The sequence below is a fragment of the Dermacentor andersoni genome, chromosome 2, assembly GCF_023375885.2.
Source record: "Dermacentor andersoni chromosome 2, qqDerAnde1_hic_scaffold, whole genome shotgun sequence".
In the NCBI taxonomy this organism is placed as follows: Eukaryota; Metazoa; Arthropoda; class Arachnida; order Ixodida; family Ixodidae; genus Dermacentor; species Dermacentor andersoni.
In genome coordinates this window covers 112,055,996-112,073,314 of record NC_092815.1, presented here as the reverse complement: position 1 = coordinate 112,073,314, position 17,319 = coordinate 112,055,996, and the positions used below count along the sequence as shown (strand labels likewise).

The 17,319-nt window shown below is 47.7% G+C and overlaps 1 protein-coding gene across 1 annotated transcript in view; it reads left to right on the top strand.

Annotated features, from left to right (window-relative positions):
• Positions 1 to 741: 741 nt before the first annotated feature.
• LOC126541384 (uncharacterized) overlaps positions 742 to 17,319 on the top strand; it is a 54,324-nt gene continuing 37,746 nt past the window's right edge. Inside the window, exon 1 of the mRNA XM_050188146.3 lies at positions 742 to 1,042. The gene's annotated coding sequence lies outside the window, so the exon portion shown is untranslated. The remainder of the gene's footprint in view (positions 1,043 to 17,319) is intronic.

The following is a 17,319-nucleotide window of genomic DNA, read 5'->3' as shown; positions in this document are numbered from 1 at the left end:
AGAAATGGCTAAAACCGCGATATAATGAATAATTTCGACCAATTAGAATTCTTCAACGTGCATGCAATGCGCTGGCGTTTTTGCATTTCGTCCCCATGTAAATGTGGCCGCTGCGGCCGGGAGTTGATTTCGCGCTTTCAGGCTTAGCAGCGCAACGTCATAGCCACTAAGCCATCGTGGCGGGAACTGAACAGAAAGCTTTCTTCATACACTTGCGAGTTCAAGTAGTCTATCAGTCACGCTTGTCGAACCTATCGTCTTTGATAAGGCTAAACAATTTCTGTCATAAAAAGCAGAGGGCGCTGTTCTCTCGTACAAACAGATCGTTATAGTGACACTGAACCCTACTGGTAGTATTTGCTGGGCAAAAGATATCAGCTGTCTTGTCTGTCACTGGAGCGAGTAAGGGAAACAGAACGTTCAAAAACGTTCCGCCTGACAAAACAACGCAGAGAAAAAGACTGTGAGAAAAAGACGAAAAAGGCGAACAAACAATTGACACCGCACCAGCTGCGAGAGGTTAACAACTGCTCTCTCGACCCTTCCGCTCTATCCGTGCCCGCCGTGGCTGTAAAGGAAAGGTTGTAAAGAATGAAAACAAAAAGAAACATTCGCGATAACTCAAGCGAACGAATCCAAATACAATGCGCAGGCGGCGACGTCACTTCCGCAGACAGCAACGACGTCGCTTCTCTCCTCGCTGATCACGTGGACGCCGGCATTGCCTCAGCTGTGCCGGCTGTGCTGTTGCGGCTTCCGGGAGAGAGCGTGCAGACGAAGCGCTTGCCGCAGCCGTCCGTCCGCCGCCAGTCCGCAGCCGACCTTGAAAGCGCGCGAAAAACCGAGCGTGCGGTGTGCGTCGAGCCGAGTGCGTCGAACGCGGCGCAGCACGACTCGTCCAGCGCGGGAGGTTCCGACTGCCTTCTCTCGGTCGCCACCACCCGTCCCCCGCTGCCAACCCGGAGTCAGCGTACGAGCTCGGACGCAGCGCGAGTCGTGCACGAGCAAAAGCTTCTCCGTCTAGTTCGGCAACGCACGTTCAGTGAGTACTGAAAACTGTTTCACTAGTAAGTAGCGCTGCTAGTGTGTGTCCGAGCAAAGGCTGGTGTGGTTTCGTTCGAGGATGCTAGCTATCGGCGTATGCGTTGCATTGACTCGCTGGCCGGCCATGGTACGCTGCTGCCGAGTGAAAGGTCGCGGGTTCGGTTTCCAGCCGTGGGAGCGGCCGCGTCCCGAAGGGGGCGGAATACGAAACATTTCTTGCGCGCTTGGATTTAGGTACACGTTAAAGCTCCATGGGGTCGAAAGTTCCTAATCCCGAGACACCCGCTACGGAGTCCCTCATAAGCGGCTGGGCAGTTTCGGAACAACCCCGCGATTTGTTTTGTTCGTCATTTTGTCTTCGTTTGAAGACATTCTGCACTAACTTTAGTTTTAAGCTATACGTTCTTTTAGCCTCATGGTCAAGCATCTATTACTCGGCGAGCTGTAGACGTTTCCTTTTTGTCGCATCCACCGCCAATACTAGACTTTCAGAGGAACTCGTTTCTCTAGTTCTTTTTTTATTTTATTTTAGATTTCGCCTGCAAGAGGCTCTCGAGCTGCATCCTCCTTGTATTTTTCTATCCAGTAGGCACACCAAGAAAATCTCCAGTCTTCTACACGATACCCCGCAAGCCTAGGAATCAGTGTTTCCCGCGTCTGCTTGTAAAAGTCACATGTACGATTCACATTAACGAAACACTAAGTCAGGAACGGCGAACCACTTCAAATTTATCACGGGTAACAAGAAGTAGACAGAATTCAACTCGCCTGAGAAATGTGGTGGTTTTGCCCGCCAGAAGCGTGGGAAAGAAATATATGCACTTTCGACAGCAGCAATAGTGATTGGGTGTGCGTTTAAAAAATTTTAAAAAAGCACGCAAGTGAATCAAATGTTTCAGCAAAGTTCGACTGCGAACCCTTAATCTTCCGTCCATCGCCATAGAGAGGAAGCGTTGAACGCGCTCACCGACTTCCATAACGTAAAACATGCCGCAGCATTGGTATCAAGTTGCGCAGTACTCTAAAAAAAAGTTTACACCCTTTTGGTTGTATTTTGTCCCCAAACAATAATTGTCGTCTTGCCCGCATTTCCTTTCTTTAACGCTGCCACCCCGGCACTTCCTAGTCACGAACGGTTTGTGCATTATCATGCTTGACAGAGCATTCTCTACAGGAAAGTAGCGAGCGCCGAGTTTTCAAGACAGGAAACGCAAGCACGGCAGATTGGGATTATTGTATGGGGACAAGATAAGCCCCAAAAGGTGTAAACTTTTTTAGTCCCCAAGTCTTCGCGGATCGCCTATGTTATTTACTATTTGCCTAAGCAAACTTTTCGTATCAGCGTGTGATGTCTTCTTTTGCCTTATCAGTGCCTACCAAGGCGCGTGACTGATCCTTCGAAAGCGCACGCCAACAATAATCGCTCCTCTTGCCAAAACCACGTGTCTCGTTGACTTGACTGTTTATGACCGGATAGCCGCCCTCTGGACCGCGAGCAGCAGCAGTGAAAAAGGCTGGCGTTTTCTCATTCTTGTTTTTCTATAGCTTGCTTATTGCTGGTGTGTACAGACGCGTGTGTGTACCGACTCCATTATACCGTGTCCCTTATAACCCACTGTATAGTTAAGCTCTGCAATATTTTTTTTTTTTTTAGTGCAAAGTTTTCCTTGCTCTGGCTTTTGCAGGGTCTCGCTTTGGTCTACCATCCAAACGTGTGCAGAAGAAAACGGAGGGCAAATTGTCGTTCGATCATTTGCTAAATGAGAATGCTTCCGTGGCATTACGCTAAAGTCGGGTTAGTTGACATGACGACGCACGAACAATGAAAAGCAGACATTCGAGCAGAGGGACTTTGTGTACGAGTCGTTGCCCTACGCCTTGCGTCGTTGTCGCACCGTTTCGTTTCTTCCCCAATATCTCGGCGGAAAATTTTTGGCTATGCCTTGCTTGTGTGTTTTTTCTTGTGCAAAAGAAAATGTGAGCGATAAAATAGTAATCCTGCGAAGGAGAAACACTGGAAGGAAAAGAAACCGGTTGATGACGCTATAAAATCATTCGGCATGATGACAGTCCGATAAGCTCGCGCTTGTGCACCCGCCGGCCCACCGAAGTCGCGACCCGCCATACGAGTGCTGTAACCTCGGTGCAGTTAAAACTTCAGCGCAGCGCTCGCTATCGGGTGTTTGAACCCACAACATTTATGGCTCGCGGCGAAATGCTGCAAGCTCGCTTCAGTCAGCCCTTCCGCCATACGTATAGTGGGCCAGACATTTTGCTCCACCTGAGATGAGCGCAGCTAGGCGATTTCTTTTTTTCTTTTTCTGACGCGAGGAAAAATATTTCGTTTGCAACTGAAGGTTTACAACTGGGCTTGTTGTGTCTCGTTCATTCTTCGTTTTGTGTGTGTTTGCGCTTCCAACCAGCCGTGCATCTATACCAACTGGCCTGGTTATCCACTCTTCTAAGAGGTTAGACCTGCTATTAATGCAGGACTGGCTACTTCAGACGATTGAGGTTACATGAAAAGGATGCTTCAACGGAAGGCTAACAAAAATAAAATAATGAATGTAGAGCAAATATAAAGAAACCAAGCAGGAATAGTTAAAGGTGAAATTGTGTCAGATCAGTCCTAACAGACGTAAACATAGCAGCAAGGGTCTTTATCGCTCGGATTGCGTCCCCAATTCTGTTCCAAGGTCCTTGGAAATGTCCGCGTGTGTCAAGTAATGACGCTGTCGCATGTCGCACGGTGGTGTGGCACCTGCAGGGATGTAATACGTGCCCAATATCCTCAAGAAGCACGCTCGGGGCACAATCGCAAACTCAGCTGCCCGATGATCACACGGCATATTACGTTGTCCATGTGGAACACACGAAGTTTCCAAGGCAACCGGCTGCACTATACATAGATTCTTCCCTCCGCCTACGCATCCCCGATGGACTGTGCCTACGCGAGGTTACCCCGCTTTGTCGAATATGGCTAGGAGTGACCTTTACCAAGTCTTTTGCTTTCCGATTCGGGTGTTCCGACAACGCCTCGTGTGATGGCTGTGGTAGCGAGGAGAAACTTCATCGCGTTCTTCGCGACTGTCCTCGCGACAATTTAAAGAGACGATCGCTCGCAGTCGTGATAGAGCGCATTGATCAAATACCTTTAACAGAGGAAATCATTTTCGAATGCCGACATCGCAAGCCATCGCAGCGGAGGGCGACGAAGGCATTGTTGCAGTTTTTAAGAACAGACTTGCAGAAGCGGCTGTAGCCTGAACTGATGTTTATAGTGCACATCTACTGTGCTGTGCGGTGATAGTGACAGACTGTGATTGTTTATCCGTGATGCTTTCTTTCTCTGTCTACTTTCCTATAGCTTTACCTCCCTTTCTCTGCGCAGCGTAAGCTAGCAAACTGGATCTTCCAGTCCCCTTAACTTCCCTACTTTTCCCCTTCTCTGTTTCCCGATCATAAACAAAAAAATCTTCTAGGGGGCCGTGCGAAGTCCCTCAGATGTAGACACTCTACCAAGCCTCACACGCCCAGTCTGAATAGCCAATTAGAGCTGCTATTGAATGATTGATTGATTGATTGAATATTGGAAATCTTGGCAATAAGTAATTAATAAAATGAAAATCACACGTTTACCCGTTCGTAGCAATTGATACAAAGGAAGCCCATACGCTGGCTTGTTGTGGAAGCACGTGCGGTGTCATATGGCGGAAGCCCCATTCAGATGCTAAATGGCTGTGACAGTCTCTCTCGGCGCCGTTCCGCTCTGTGGCGCATTTCAACCTGCCCGTGCGAACTCGCTGAGCTTGAAGGCGACGGCTTTCATTGACAAGCGCGCGCGTGACAACGGCGCTATAGGCTATCGCAAAGCTTTGGCACCCAACCTAGCTGCTCAAGTTCGCGGACCCCCTTGGCGTAAACATATTTGTACTGGGATATATGCTCTCTCATGAACAAGAGAGAGAGATAGAAAAAGTATAGTCCACCGCGGTAGCTCATTGGCTATGGCACTGCGCTGCTGAGCGCGAGGTCGTGGGCTCGACCCCGGCCGCGGCGGCATAAAAAAAACGGCTCGTGTACCGTGCTTTGGGTACTAACTATGGCATATCTCTCATAACCCATTGTGCAGTTTCGGGTCGCTAAAACCAAAATTTAATTATTTCATCGAAATAATTAAAGATAAATTATAACAGAAAGGCAAGGAAGATTAACCAGGCCGAGCACGACGGACTACCCTGTAAGGGGTAAAGGTAAAGCGGGCATATTGTTATACACTCATACGCATATGCACCGAGACACGTATATATGCACACATAGTTTGTGTATGAAAAACTAGTGCAGCGCGCCCACGCGTGGTGGCGCTACAACGCAATTCAAGGCAGCTCATTCCATGCTATAACGTTCACGCCAACAATGCTAACAGAAAAGACTGGCGCAATGTGGAACACTGCAAGATAGCAGACGAAGAAACGGTGCAAACAAAAAAATACAGGAATGGACGAAATCATTGTGTATGCGCTTCATACATCCATGCTTTTATAGTATCACCAATTAATTCGTGTGAGCTGCTGCCTGGCGAGTGTTGCATGGTTACAATAACCGTCTTCAAACTAGAAGGCCAGCGATGTAAAGCCATTGGTGCCGACGTCAGTTGCTCTCTTGCCCTGTTAGGATGCAGTAGTTCGAGGAGGTCGCTCATTCGTTTCCCAATCGCATTACGACGGAAGCTGAATGCTTTAAAATCGTGAGCCATTCCACTCTGCGAAGGTGGTTGTCCAGCAAAGCTGTTTAGCGCACGACACGGAGGTGACACGCAATTTTGAGCAAAGGTACGAACTCATTTCTTGTCTTGATGGGTGGTCATCTTGACGAAAGATACGCACGCTCATTTGTCTTGATAGGTGGTGATTATTTCACTCGCTACTGCAATCGCATTCTTTGATAATGTCAAATCGATGCACGTACGCCGCTGTGCATGTGGCCGGTTGGGCCGGATCGCTGTGGCATCTGCAACACGAAATGCGTAAAGCGCTCTTTTCGGTACCGACACATCCACATTGAGGTCGCAGACAACAACAGTGGCAGTGTCATCGCAGCTAATTCACGCAAAGTGAGTAGCCATGAACCTTACGGGACTATGAGTCATTGCATAAACCGCTCCCTCATTCCTTGTTGCTCACGGGGGTATGAGCCATTGATAATGAGTTTTTGACCTGTTGTTGTGTATGTTGTATGCGTGAATAGAAAAAAAAGTTGGAATTGTTCGCTTCACTTAGCTGAGTGCTTGTAGCCTCTGCCTTACGTGGCTACGAGCAATTACATTTTTTGCATGCTTACGAGAGTACGAATGTTTACGAGGGGTATGACCCATTGATGGTGGTAGTTTTTGTTCACGGAGAACAAGAATATGTAGCTTCGCTGTAAAAAAAAATAATTCTACACATATTTTGGAGTTGCTTACAAGCACTACTGGTATATCGTTGGTGAAAGTTCACTCGCAGGTGCACCTGCCACGGTCTCGATCAGTTATCGTACCCGCCGTGGTTGCTCAGTGGCTATGGTGTTAGGCTGCTGAGCACGAGGTCGCGGGATCGAATCCCGGCCACGGCGGCCGCATTTCGATAGGGGTGAAATGCGAAAACACCCGTGTACTTAGATTTAGGTGCACGTTAAAGAACCCCAGGTGGTCGAAATTTCCGGAGTCCTCCACTACGGCGTGCCTCATAATCAGAAAGTGGTTTTGGCACGTAAAACACGATAATTAAATCAGTTATCGCAACGATAAAACGATCTCACCTGTTCCTGCGAGCCGGTCAGCAGTTCCGCGGTGGCATAAAAAAACAACACAAGAAGGTCGCTAGCATTCGACGCCTCGAGACAAGGATTGGGTAGCCTCGTCTCGAGTGCATTTTTGCAAGTTTTACAAGGTTACAGATTCCGGCTGGCGCGTCGCATTCGGCTCGGGCTATGTTAGCGCCGGTACGCCATAGGAAACGCTGAAACTGCGTTTCACGCGATTTCGCGGAAGTCCCGTGGAACACAAACTCAGTTTCCCAGGCGTTGGTTTAAGTGCGTGCGCTAGCTTGTCCGTCGATTACAAAGTGCGCATGCCGCAGCTGCTGCAGCTCGCACCGAGGTTCCAAAGAGCAGGCGCACGCTGTGTGCCTCGCTGAAACTTATTATAGAGCACAAACCTTGCAATTTGTTCCAATATCCTTGTTGTAAGTATCGTGTGTGTGCGCGCGTGCGTGTGTGTGTGTGTAAAAAGCGTCATATTAGATGTATCTCGGCGCATGCAAAGGGTCCGCTTCCTGCTTGCCGGCTTATCACTTTTTTCCTGCTTGTTTTTTTTTCTGTTCGTCGTTATTCAGAGCGGTGACGGTGTGATCTGCCGTCAATTCATTTTAACGTCACTGCTAACATGTTTCACAGTCGAGGCGACCCTCTAGCAAACGCCTCCAAATAGTCGGAGTGACAGCGGCACCAGCGGGACTCCCAATGTCACAGCCCCGCGACGGCCTCCCCGTGCCATGTCGCGCTGCAGAGGCTGCAGTGTCATTGTAACGAGTGCTATACGTACAGAAGAAACCTGTCAAACGAGTCAGTGAAGCAGAGGTCGGTTCCTGTTCTGGTCACATCCTGCTTCTTACTTTATGGAGCGCCGTGAATCACTCTATGTATTTTTTTCATTTCCTTTCCCGTTTTCAATCTCCGGCAGCCGTTCTAACTGCCGGGCTCATTGCGACAACTTCAACATAATATAACAATAACATTGAATGATTCGCATAACACAGGCAGCGAAAGCAAATTGTTCAGTGTATTGACATTTTGCTTACTTTTGCTAGGTGTTCAGCTTACCGTTTATTTAATAAGCCGGCACACCCGCTAATCCGATGTATTTTTTCACTCGGTTTGGTGAAAAAAAAGTTTTTGGCTTGAAAAGGTCATTCTTTAGTTTTGTGTGGCCTTATCGTTTATATGCACTCTAGAAGGGGCCAGTCTAAGTCGCGAGGCTGGAAATTGTACTTGAAATTTCCAGGAAACGATACTTAATATGGAAGAGTTCGACGGAAACCAGTTTGGCGAGGGAGAAACACCTGCGAAATAAAACACGCTCGCCAAAACGTAAAGAAAATTCACGCGGGACCTCCTCTGGGAGTTGCGTATATATGCGTAAGCATTGCGCCACTTGCTCATGTCCACGCAGCCAAGGTGTCCTTATCAATGTCATGAAGCTTGATCCGACCAGTATTACCGACAGCGCTGCGGCGACGCGAACTGCTGCGGACGGCGGCGCAAGGTGAATTGATGGCGTACGTAGTTACGCGTGTCTCAATGCGAAGGCGTCGGGTTGTCCCTACCTTGTAAAGCTTTTTCGTCCACTTTCATTGCCATTAATTTATCATTTCTTTAATTGAGCCATTAAGTACGAGTAATTTCCGCAATGTTGTCCTTGGTGTCCTTGTTTGTTGGCTTCTCATGATATGATTAAAACCCGGCTCCTCGGTTAAATCCCTTTGTTCTCGTTCATATATATATATATATATATATATATATATATATATATATATATATATATATATATATAATGAGAAAGTGCACTTAGTGTAGCAAGTCGGCCTTCATTCACTTTGTTTTAAATCCTGTTTGACGGATAATGAGAGGGGAAAGAGTGTGGCGCACGTGGCCTGCGCTTCTGTGGTTGACGTCAGGCGCTTCAGAGGTGCCGGTGCAGCTGCAGCAAGCGGTTGCTGCATATGCATGGGAGGTGCGGTGAGCGTGGTGGCGCTCGTGTCGGCGTAGTGTGGTGCCGTGTGAAAAAAAAATGTACGATTTCATAATGTATGCAGCCCACGTATGTCGCCTAAACAGCTTCGCTGGTAATCCGTCCCAGTATGAATGTTGCGGCCCCGCGAATTTTTTTTTTTTTTTCGAAGTAGGTTGATGGTGCCCGAGTGGGCTTAGCCAGGTGACGTTGAGTTTACTCGAGTCTATTGTGGACCGAATAAAGTTGTTTCACTCACTCACTCCAAGTAGGTTTTTGCATCCAGGTCATATCGAAATGAAACGCGCTCTGCTACCGCTCCAGCGAACTATTGTTATGCAGTGTAACATTTCACTCGCCGAGGCACCGCGACAAGCCAATGGTGACAACTGGAAATATATCTGCCAGACTGTTGGCTGGACTCAAACTGGCTCAATGTTCCCAGTTAAGTACCTGTGGTGACAGTTACTTAGCACGCCAATATAACTGCTTTCCCTTTTGAATTTTGAACTATTGTGGTCTCCCCCAACGGGATCGTATTATTCTCACTTACCGCCAGTACGTACGCAGCGAGATTAACTTGACGACTGGAGGGCCTCGTGGCCCAGATGGGTTTGTTTATTACCTTGGTCAAAGCTCGCTTCCCGCCTTTGCCGTGTGTATGTGTTATCTACTTCCCCGCGTAGCTTCCCCCCCCCCCCCCCCACGTCTCTCTACAGAGGGAACAAAAGCGTACGCTAACGCTGCGTTTCGTTGCTTTATGCCCGCTCTCCTTCGGGGGCCACGCGCGAGGGGTGACCGACTCCACACGCATTCCTCCGTAGCCGTAACGTGTGACGCCGTACGGCACGTTATGTCTTCTCTTGCCACCGCGTGAAAACCCCGCGCCTTTTACTCGTAGGCACAATACTCGACGGCTCGTAAAGATATACGCGTGCAAGCTGTGTCAGCGCCATCTACCTGAAATTGCAGGAATGGCGAAGGGCGTTTTTCTTTTCCCCAGATGTTGGAAAAAGAAAACCTCTGCGCTCTCTGTTTCTGCATGATCAGATTTCGTGACCCAGACGTCCTTAGCGCTATCAGTAACGCTCTATCGCGAGCCATTCGCGGAAACAAAATTATAAAAACGCAGTTGTCGTTCAGGCGCTCGATAGAAGTTCGTGATATAGCAGTAGTCCCAGCTAAGCGTACATTATAGTTTGCTACGTTAATGTGTCGTTTGTGACCGGGTATGGTATTCGCGAAGACTATTCGTTCGTCATTGCGTTTGGCGACACACTCATTCGTGCGACAGGAGTCTATTTAGCATCTCCACTGCACATGGCCCCGCCGCGACCCCCAGCGCCTTCTGTTACGCACCGCGGTAGATTACTTGCATTCGACGTTATTCTCCTTAACACCATCGCTTTAACTATGGTCACGTGCTTCGCAAATCCACGGAACGATATGTGGACTACTACAGTACCTTAAGTCGACAGACGTTGGTGAGCGACTGCGTAAATTTCATGTGTACTTCCCGACATACCTCAAATGGTTTCTCTCCTTTCTTTATTCCTTTCTGTCTTTCTTTCTTGCTTGCTTGCTTTCATTAATTCATTAGTACATGGTAGACAACCGGACGTGCGCCTTGTTCACCTTCCTTCCTTTCCTTTCTTTCGCACTCGCTCTCTCGAGACATCCCTCTTGAACTTCTTTGCCCTCTTCCCCTTCGAAATCTCTTTCTTTCTCTCTCTCTCTCTCTCTCTCTCTGTTGTTCTGTAAACCTGCTGTTTCTCTGTACAAAACTTATAGACTGTGGTCGGAGAAAAGCCGGCAACGTTTCTATTTTCTCCTGCTTGTTTGCTTCGCCTATAGACTTGAAGTCATGTTGTTTACGAAGTCTGCAGAAACAAGCGTCGACCAATAAGCGTGTTAAATTATAAATTCGTATGGACTGTCAATAAATATTGCAGTGCCGCATACTATGTACTACTTTCGACAAAGTTAAAAGTTATTCCGACTGTCGTAACACTTCATTCAATTTTCGCGACGTGCCTCGAATGCATCATGTGCACCATGCTGGTATTTATTTTTGCGCGAAGTGATCTTTGCACTAGCTTTAATGCACTAGCACATTTAATGTGCTAGTGCATTTGTTATGCTATTTGTGTTTGTAGTTCTCTATGAAGCTTAAACGAGGCGCTTAGTGTCAAAAAAAAGCTTTTTCTTTTCGTTCTTTTTTGTCGCTTTGACTTGGAAGGCAAGTCGTAAGCACTTTATGGCACCCTGGTAATTCAGTGAATGATGCGTATATATAGCGGATGAGGACGGTACCTTTGTGGCAACAGGATGTGCGCGGCCGCGCAAGTTCCTGGCGTATTCAGTTTCCTTGGTTTTGAGCGTGCAGTGCGTCCTTTCCCCAGACAGATGCTGACGCACAGACATGATTTTGTTAGACGATAGACAAATGCACATGAACGCCAGTTACAGCTTTCTGTGGCTTGAGAGAAAACGACAAAAAGGAAATAAGGAAAGTCAGGGACGTTAACCAGGTGGAAGCTGGTTTGCTACCCTACACGCGGATAGGAGGAAGCGGACAGAAAGGGGAAAAAAATGTAAGGGATAACAAGTGGTGCGTGCCCGTTTTGATGCAGGATCTCAGAACCGGTATTTAGAAGCTCACAGCCGGCTGTAGTTGCCCTGAAATTGCGGCAACAGACTATTAAAAAAAAATGGTCATGTCTTCCTTTGTATGGCTCTCTGTAAATCTTGCACAAAGCACAATTTGTTAGCGGCAGTTCACGGCACTAAAGCATGCACACACAAAAATTCAGAGCCTTCATCCCCGCAGCGCCGGTAACGCCTGCATTTCGGAGGCCAAGTATCGAATGCCACCAGCTGGATTGGCTCTTTGTAGCAGCTGCGAGACTCGTGTCGTGTATGTATGTAGCAAAGAGAGAGAGAGAGAGCAAATGATAAATGAAAGGTAGGGAGGTTAACCAGGACTGAGCAAATGTAGCAAAGCGCGTCAAGTGCTTCAAGCGCGTCAAGTAGCTAGTGCGTTTTCATTAACCTTGTACTTAGACGCACATAGTCAGGATTCCTAAATCTTTCCATTGTCTCCTGATGCCGTTAGCACAGCGACGTAAAGCGGCTATGATGCTTTTTTGTCATTTATTGGGAGCATTCTTATCAGTGGCCTGACGGCTGTTCTTTTCTTGTGTGACTGGCCGTACAAACGCTTGCTCACGGGAGTCGGTGAGTGATAATTTTAGGCAGCGCGATAGGGGAACCACAAAGGAACTGAATCGCAACGCCGCCGTTACTCGAAACTATTTCGTTGACGCAAGCTAAAGGGCCGTCTACTGTTCGGGGAAACACCTCTTTAGCACTGACGCACTCATCCCAGCCCTGTCTTTCGCACGAACTCGGGCAGAATTGACTTTCAATAATGCCACGGCCGCCGCCTTTCGATCGGGGCCGAATGCGGAAACACCCGTGTACTTAGACTTAGGTGCACGTTAAAGAAACCCGGGTGGTTGAACTTTCCGGAGTCCTCCACTATTTTTTACTTTCAATAATATACACATGTCCGCGTTAGCCGCCATATAAGCCACGTTTTCCCCATGAATAGAATAATTCTAGATTTACATTGGCTTGAATATTAACGCAATGCTTCCCTTGAGAGAGGATGACGCTGTACATTGTACACTCCCTCCGCCAATGAAAAGAAAAGAAAAGCTGCGTTCGTCCTGTCTTCATCTACCTCGATGTTTCGTCCCTAGCGCAGTTTAAGTTCACAAAAAAAAAAAAAAATGTGTTACGAACAGCCTCCCAACACACTCTCCTCGAGCTAACACCGGTTTTCTGTTCAGAGCCGGTTATTTGTGTGCGCTTGCAATGAGGAAAAGTTCCATGAGCGGGATTCTTAAACTGGTGAACTGAAGAAATAATAGTGAATCGGGTTCTGACCTACAGGTTTCCACGAATCGCTCTTTCCACACAGCTGAAGCGTTTCTTTCATATCGGCTTAGAGTGGGAATGCAGTGTACTTTTCTCTATGTACACGTTCAGTGCCACGCCACATCACGCAAACAAGAGGTCTCGATACATTCTTCGACTATGGGACCTCCTTATGTATAGAGGCACTTGTAATTTTCTGTATTTTTACCAATAAATAACGAAATTAAAAAAAAAACCACAGTGCCCACGATATTTATCGAAACTTAGCGTAAACGAGAGCGGGAATTAAAAGAACTTTGCGAAGCTCTCTATTTGGTTGTTTCTTTCGGGATCATTTACCCGAACGACCGCTAATACAACAATTGGTTTGTCTTGTTTGTGGCGTCGCCCGTTGCAGTGGACGAACGCAGTCCTGCGCATAATCGCGACTTCGTTGTATAGCTCCCCTCATGCTCGTTGGTTAGGGTGGAGCACGAGGCGCACGATGTCCAGTTATAAAGTTGACTCGGCTAATACTGAACGTGGTTGTGCTGAGGATATTATTGTCGCAGCTGTTGCCTTCCTGGGGCGGCATCGCCGAATACTTAATAACGAAAATAATAACGAATTTAAGAACGCGTTCTTGTGCGGACTAGGCGTTGTCTATGGAACATTTAAGAACGCGTTCTTAAATTCGTTATTTTCGTTATTAAGTGTTCGTGCAAGCCGCCCCATATTGGGTGACGGCAGGAAAGTATGTCGGACTATTTCTTCGTTAACTCTCATACGATGCAATGCAGTTCGACAGAGGAAACGTCGAGCATTGTTGGAGAATTGCTAGAGGGATGCAATATGTTCAGCGCGAATTGTTTTGCGAAAATATTCAAATGCTGCTGTTGAAGGTTTATGCGAAAAGTGTCCAGTAAAGCTTGTTCTAGTTTGTTCTTTCTTCGTTGAAGATGAGTCTCTTGAAGGTTAATTGTCATCGATGAATCAAAAAGGCAGGTTGGAGATGAGAAAGTTGAAGAGATGCTGAACCAAAATATATCCTGTCGACTGCGCCAGTGAAGTTTGTTCATTCTTCTTTGAAGATGAGTTCTTGTTCGATTGATTGATTGATTGATTGATTGATTGAATTAATAGGCCTACGTTTTCTATGTATATATACCGTTTGCCTAAGATTGAAGTAGCAAGCCTCGTTTATGGTGAACCTCTCTTACACACACAAATTGAATAGGAAAAGGTAGTCATATACAATAGAGAGCGATACAGCAACCGTTCATCGCAAATGTAAAAGCCGAACAACTTGGGGCTAAAACCGGCAGACTCCTGTGACTCTTTCATCCGGTTAATTACTTTCAACAGCGATTACGAGCCCCCGGACTCCAGGACACACTTAGGGAATACCACGTGATTCCGACCGAACGACCACAGTTCTACTGGAAAACACTGATAATTCATGGCAACTCATCAACAACGTTAAGAGGCTCCGCAGCAATCTGAAGAAGCATGCAGGTCGCATGAGCAGCAGCATCAGACGCGCGTAAAGTTGCTGTAGCCTGTACAGTAACTCTATACGCGTGCTCTTTGCAGCGCCACCCATTCACAAGCAGAACGCTCAAAACACGCCCGCTTGTTGAACCATCCTATTCCTGAGGTTGCGTTTACGTTAATATACTACACATGTACGTTCGACGCAGCAAATTCATAGACGCGTATAGCCGAACTCCATGAAGTACGACTCCGCTCGACTGCAACCGTCTTTTGGTTAGGTATCTGAGGAACAAGTGAATAGTAGCGCTGCACAGCAGTTCGGTGCAAGGCAACAAACCAACGCGAGCTCTAAAATTCTGGCCATGCTTTTACGCGTCTCGCAATGACGTGAGTGCCACTGTTCACTGAGCAAAGGAAATACAATAACGGACACAGCTTCGTAGTCCGTGAACACTATACACTCGCCACTGCTCGCTAAATAAGCCGTATATAATCTATATAAGCCGTAAATAAGCTCGGTAACGCGTTTGCGCAGCGTAATCGAAACAACGTAACCGAACGCCACCGTGTGTGTGTGTGTGTGTATGTGCCATACCAAGCACGCCCTTCTAGCGACGTGCGTTACATCGCGCCCGGGCGCATCCACATACGAGAGCAGATGCGCGCGAGGCACACGGACCCCGTGTACACCCGTCACGGTCGCAGCTCTCGACGAGGTTGCAGCGCAGAAGCGCGGCCCGCGGAGGTCGCTCCGGCTTTTCGCCAGCCTAGACACATGCGCGCATTGTAACGGGTTGCGTGGAAACGTATAAAGCCAGCAGCCTTCACTCTCCTGCGGCTTATTTGGAAGCAGAGGAAACACTCCCTGCGGCCGGAAATTGACGTCATGTATTGTGAAGTAACGACCACCTGCGTCGGCGCCGATGTTTCCTTTTCTTTTCTTTTCTTTTTTTCACATATTCTGTCTATCGCGGCGTTTATATCCGCACAGTGTTTGAGCACGGTTTAAAGCCGTTGCAGTGCAGAGAGTGATAGTGAGATGAAAGCAAAGGAAGGACCGGCAGGCTAACCAGAGGATATCTTCGGTTTGCTACCCTCTATTGGGGAAGGGGGAAAGGGATATGAAAGAACGAAAAGAAAGCAGATGAAGAAAATAATGAGCAGGCCAGGGAGACCAAGTAGATGGTAATCTCTGTGCCGGGCAAGGAAAAGAGAAAGAATGAAAAAAAATATGTATACGACTCTCGTGTGGGTGCTGTCTTTCATGCAGTACGGTATGTTTGCAAGGCCTGGGAGAGGTAAAAAGATACGGCTGCACGATGCTTCGGGTACTCGCAAGCACGCACGTTAATGAATGCCTACGCTAGCGTTGCGTTCTTTCCCATACGCAGAAGCCTCGGTATATGTGCTATAACTTTTCCATTTTTACTGCGTCAGGAGGAGGCCACGGTACGTGAAAATGCGCTTCGGAACCGTCGAAACATGTTCAGAGCGCCTATAGCGTATACCTATTTTCTCTCGAGACTCGCCACGGTTAGAGAGGAATTTTCAACATTGCTAATGTAGTCAATCTCTGGTACTTGCGAAGACATCTTGGTGCTCTAGTTTCGTTGCTAGGAGAGCGAAAATTTCGGGGCTGTATCTCCACAAAAGCCGCACAGGTGGCATTGACCAGGTGGCCAATGAAGCTGTGCGGTCATGCCCGCGGCAAATGTCTGCGCCTGGCATTCTCATTTGAACACAACCTTTTAAAGTTCAATTTAATGCGCTCTGGAGGCAATCGTTCAGCCGGTGAATGCTACGAGGCCCGGGAATATGGCCTAAGAATGCTTCTATACGCGATTTCCGCAGCTCGTATTTGTTAGGGTGCTCGGAGTGTCTGCGTTCGGCTGTTCACTTTCTATAGGTCTATAAATTACATTGACGCCGCTCCGATATTTTAGTACTACTTACGCGATATACTTCGACATAACGTTGCACGCCGTCTATAAATTGCACTGCCTGCTCTACGTTCCTCGTTTTTCTGTACTTTCTCTTTTTATGACCGTGTACCTTTTCCACACGCCCTGTGGAAAAGGAATCACCATGCCGCAGTTGACCTTCCTACCTTTCCATATATGCCTATTCCGGCTCGTTCATGCAATTAGCGCGCAAATGCTTCAACATACTTCGTGCCAAGCTTGACATACAAAACTCAAAACAAATTCTGGATTTTACTTGCTAAACCAACGATCTCATTGTGAGGTAAGCCGTACAGTGTGCGTGTGTGCGCGCGCGGGGTGGGTGGGGAGAGAGGCATCAGATTACTTTTGACCACCGAGGGTTGTTTAACGTGCGCTATTATCTAAGTACACGAGCGTTCTCGCATTTGTCCCTCATCGAAACACGGCCGCGCCGCGGTCGGGATCGAACGCGCGAGCTCGAGCTGAGCAGCGCAACGCAATAGGCACTAAGCCACTCTTAAACAAAATTACACCCTTTTGCCACACAACAATAATCATCTGTCTTGTCCGCATTTTCTTTCTTTAACGCTACGAGCCCGGTTCTTCCAAGTCACGAACGGCATGCCCGTTGTCAGCATGATTCAGCATTCTCGACGGGAAAGTAGCTAGCGCAGCGTTTTCAAGGAAGGAAACGCAAGCAAGACAGATGACGATTATTGTGCGGCAAATATACACCCCAAAGGGTGTACATTTGTTTAAGAGTGCACTCTTAGGCAAAGTTACACCCTTTGGAATGCCCCTTCTGCCACACAAAAATAATCGCTATCTGCCTTGATGCGTTTCCTTTCTTGAAAACGCCGCGCCAGCTACTTTCCTGTCGGGAATGCTATCGTGCTGATAACGCGCATGCCGTTCGTTACTGGAAAGTACCGGGCTCGCAGCGTTAAAGGAAACGCATCAAGGCAAATGACGATTATCGTTTTGTGGCAGAAGGGGCAATCCAAAGGGTGTAACTTTGCCTAAGAGTGTACCGCGGCGGGTCATACATCACTGCAGCAGCACTGCGCTGTGCGCACGTTTCCGCTAACCGCTCATATTGTCTGTGATGACCAAGCACTTTGTCGCTGCGGCATCCGTTTTCTTTGCTTA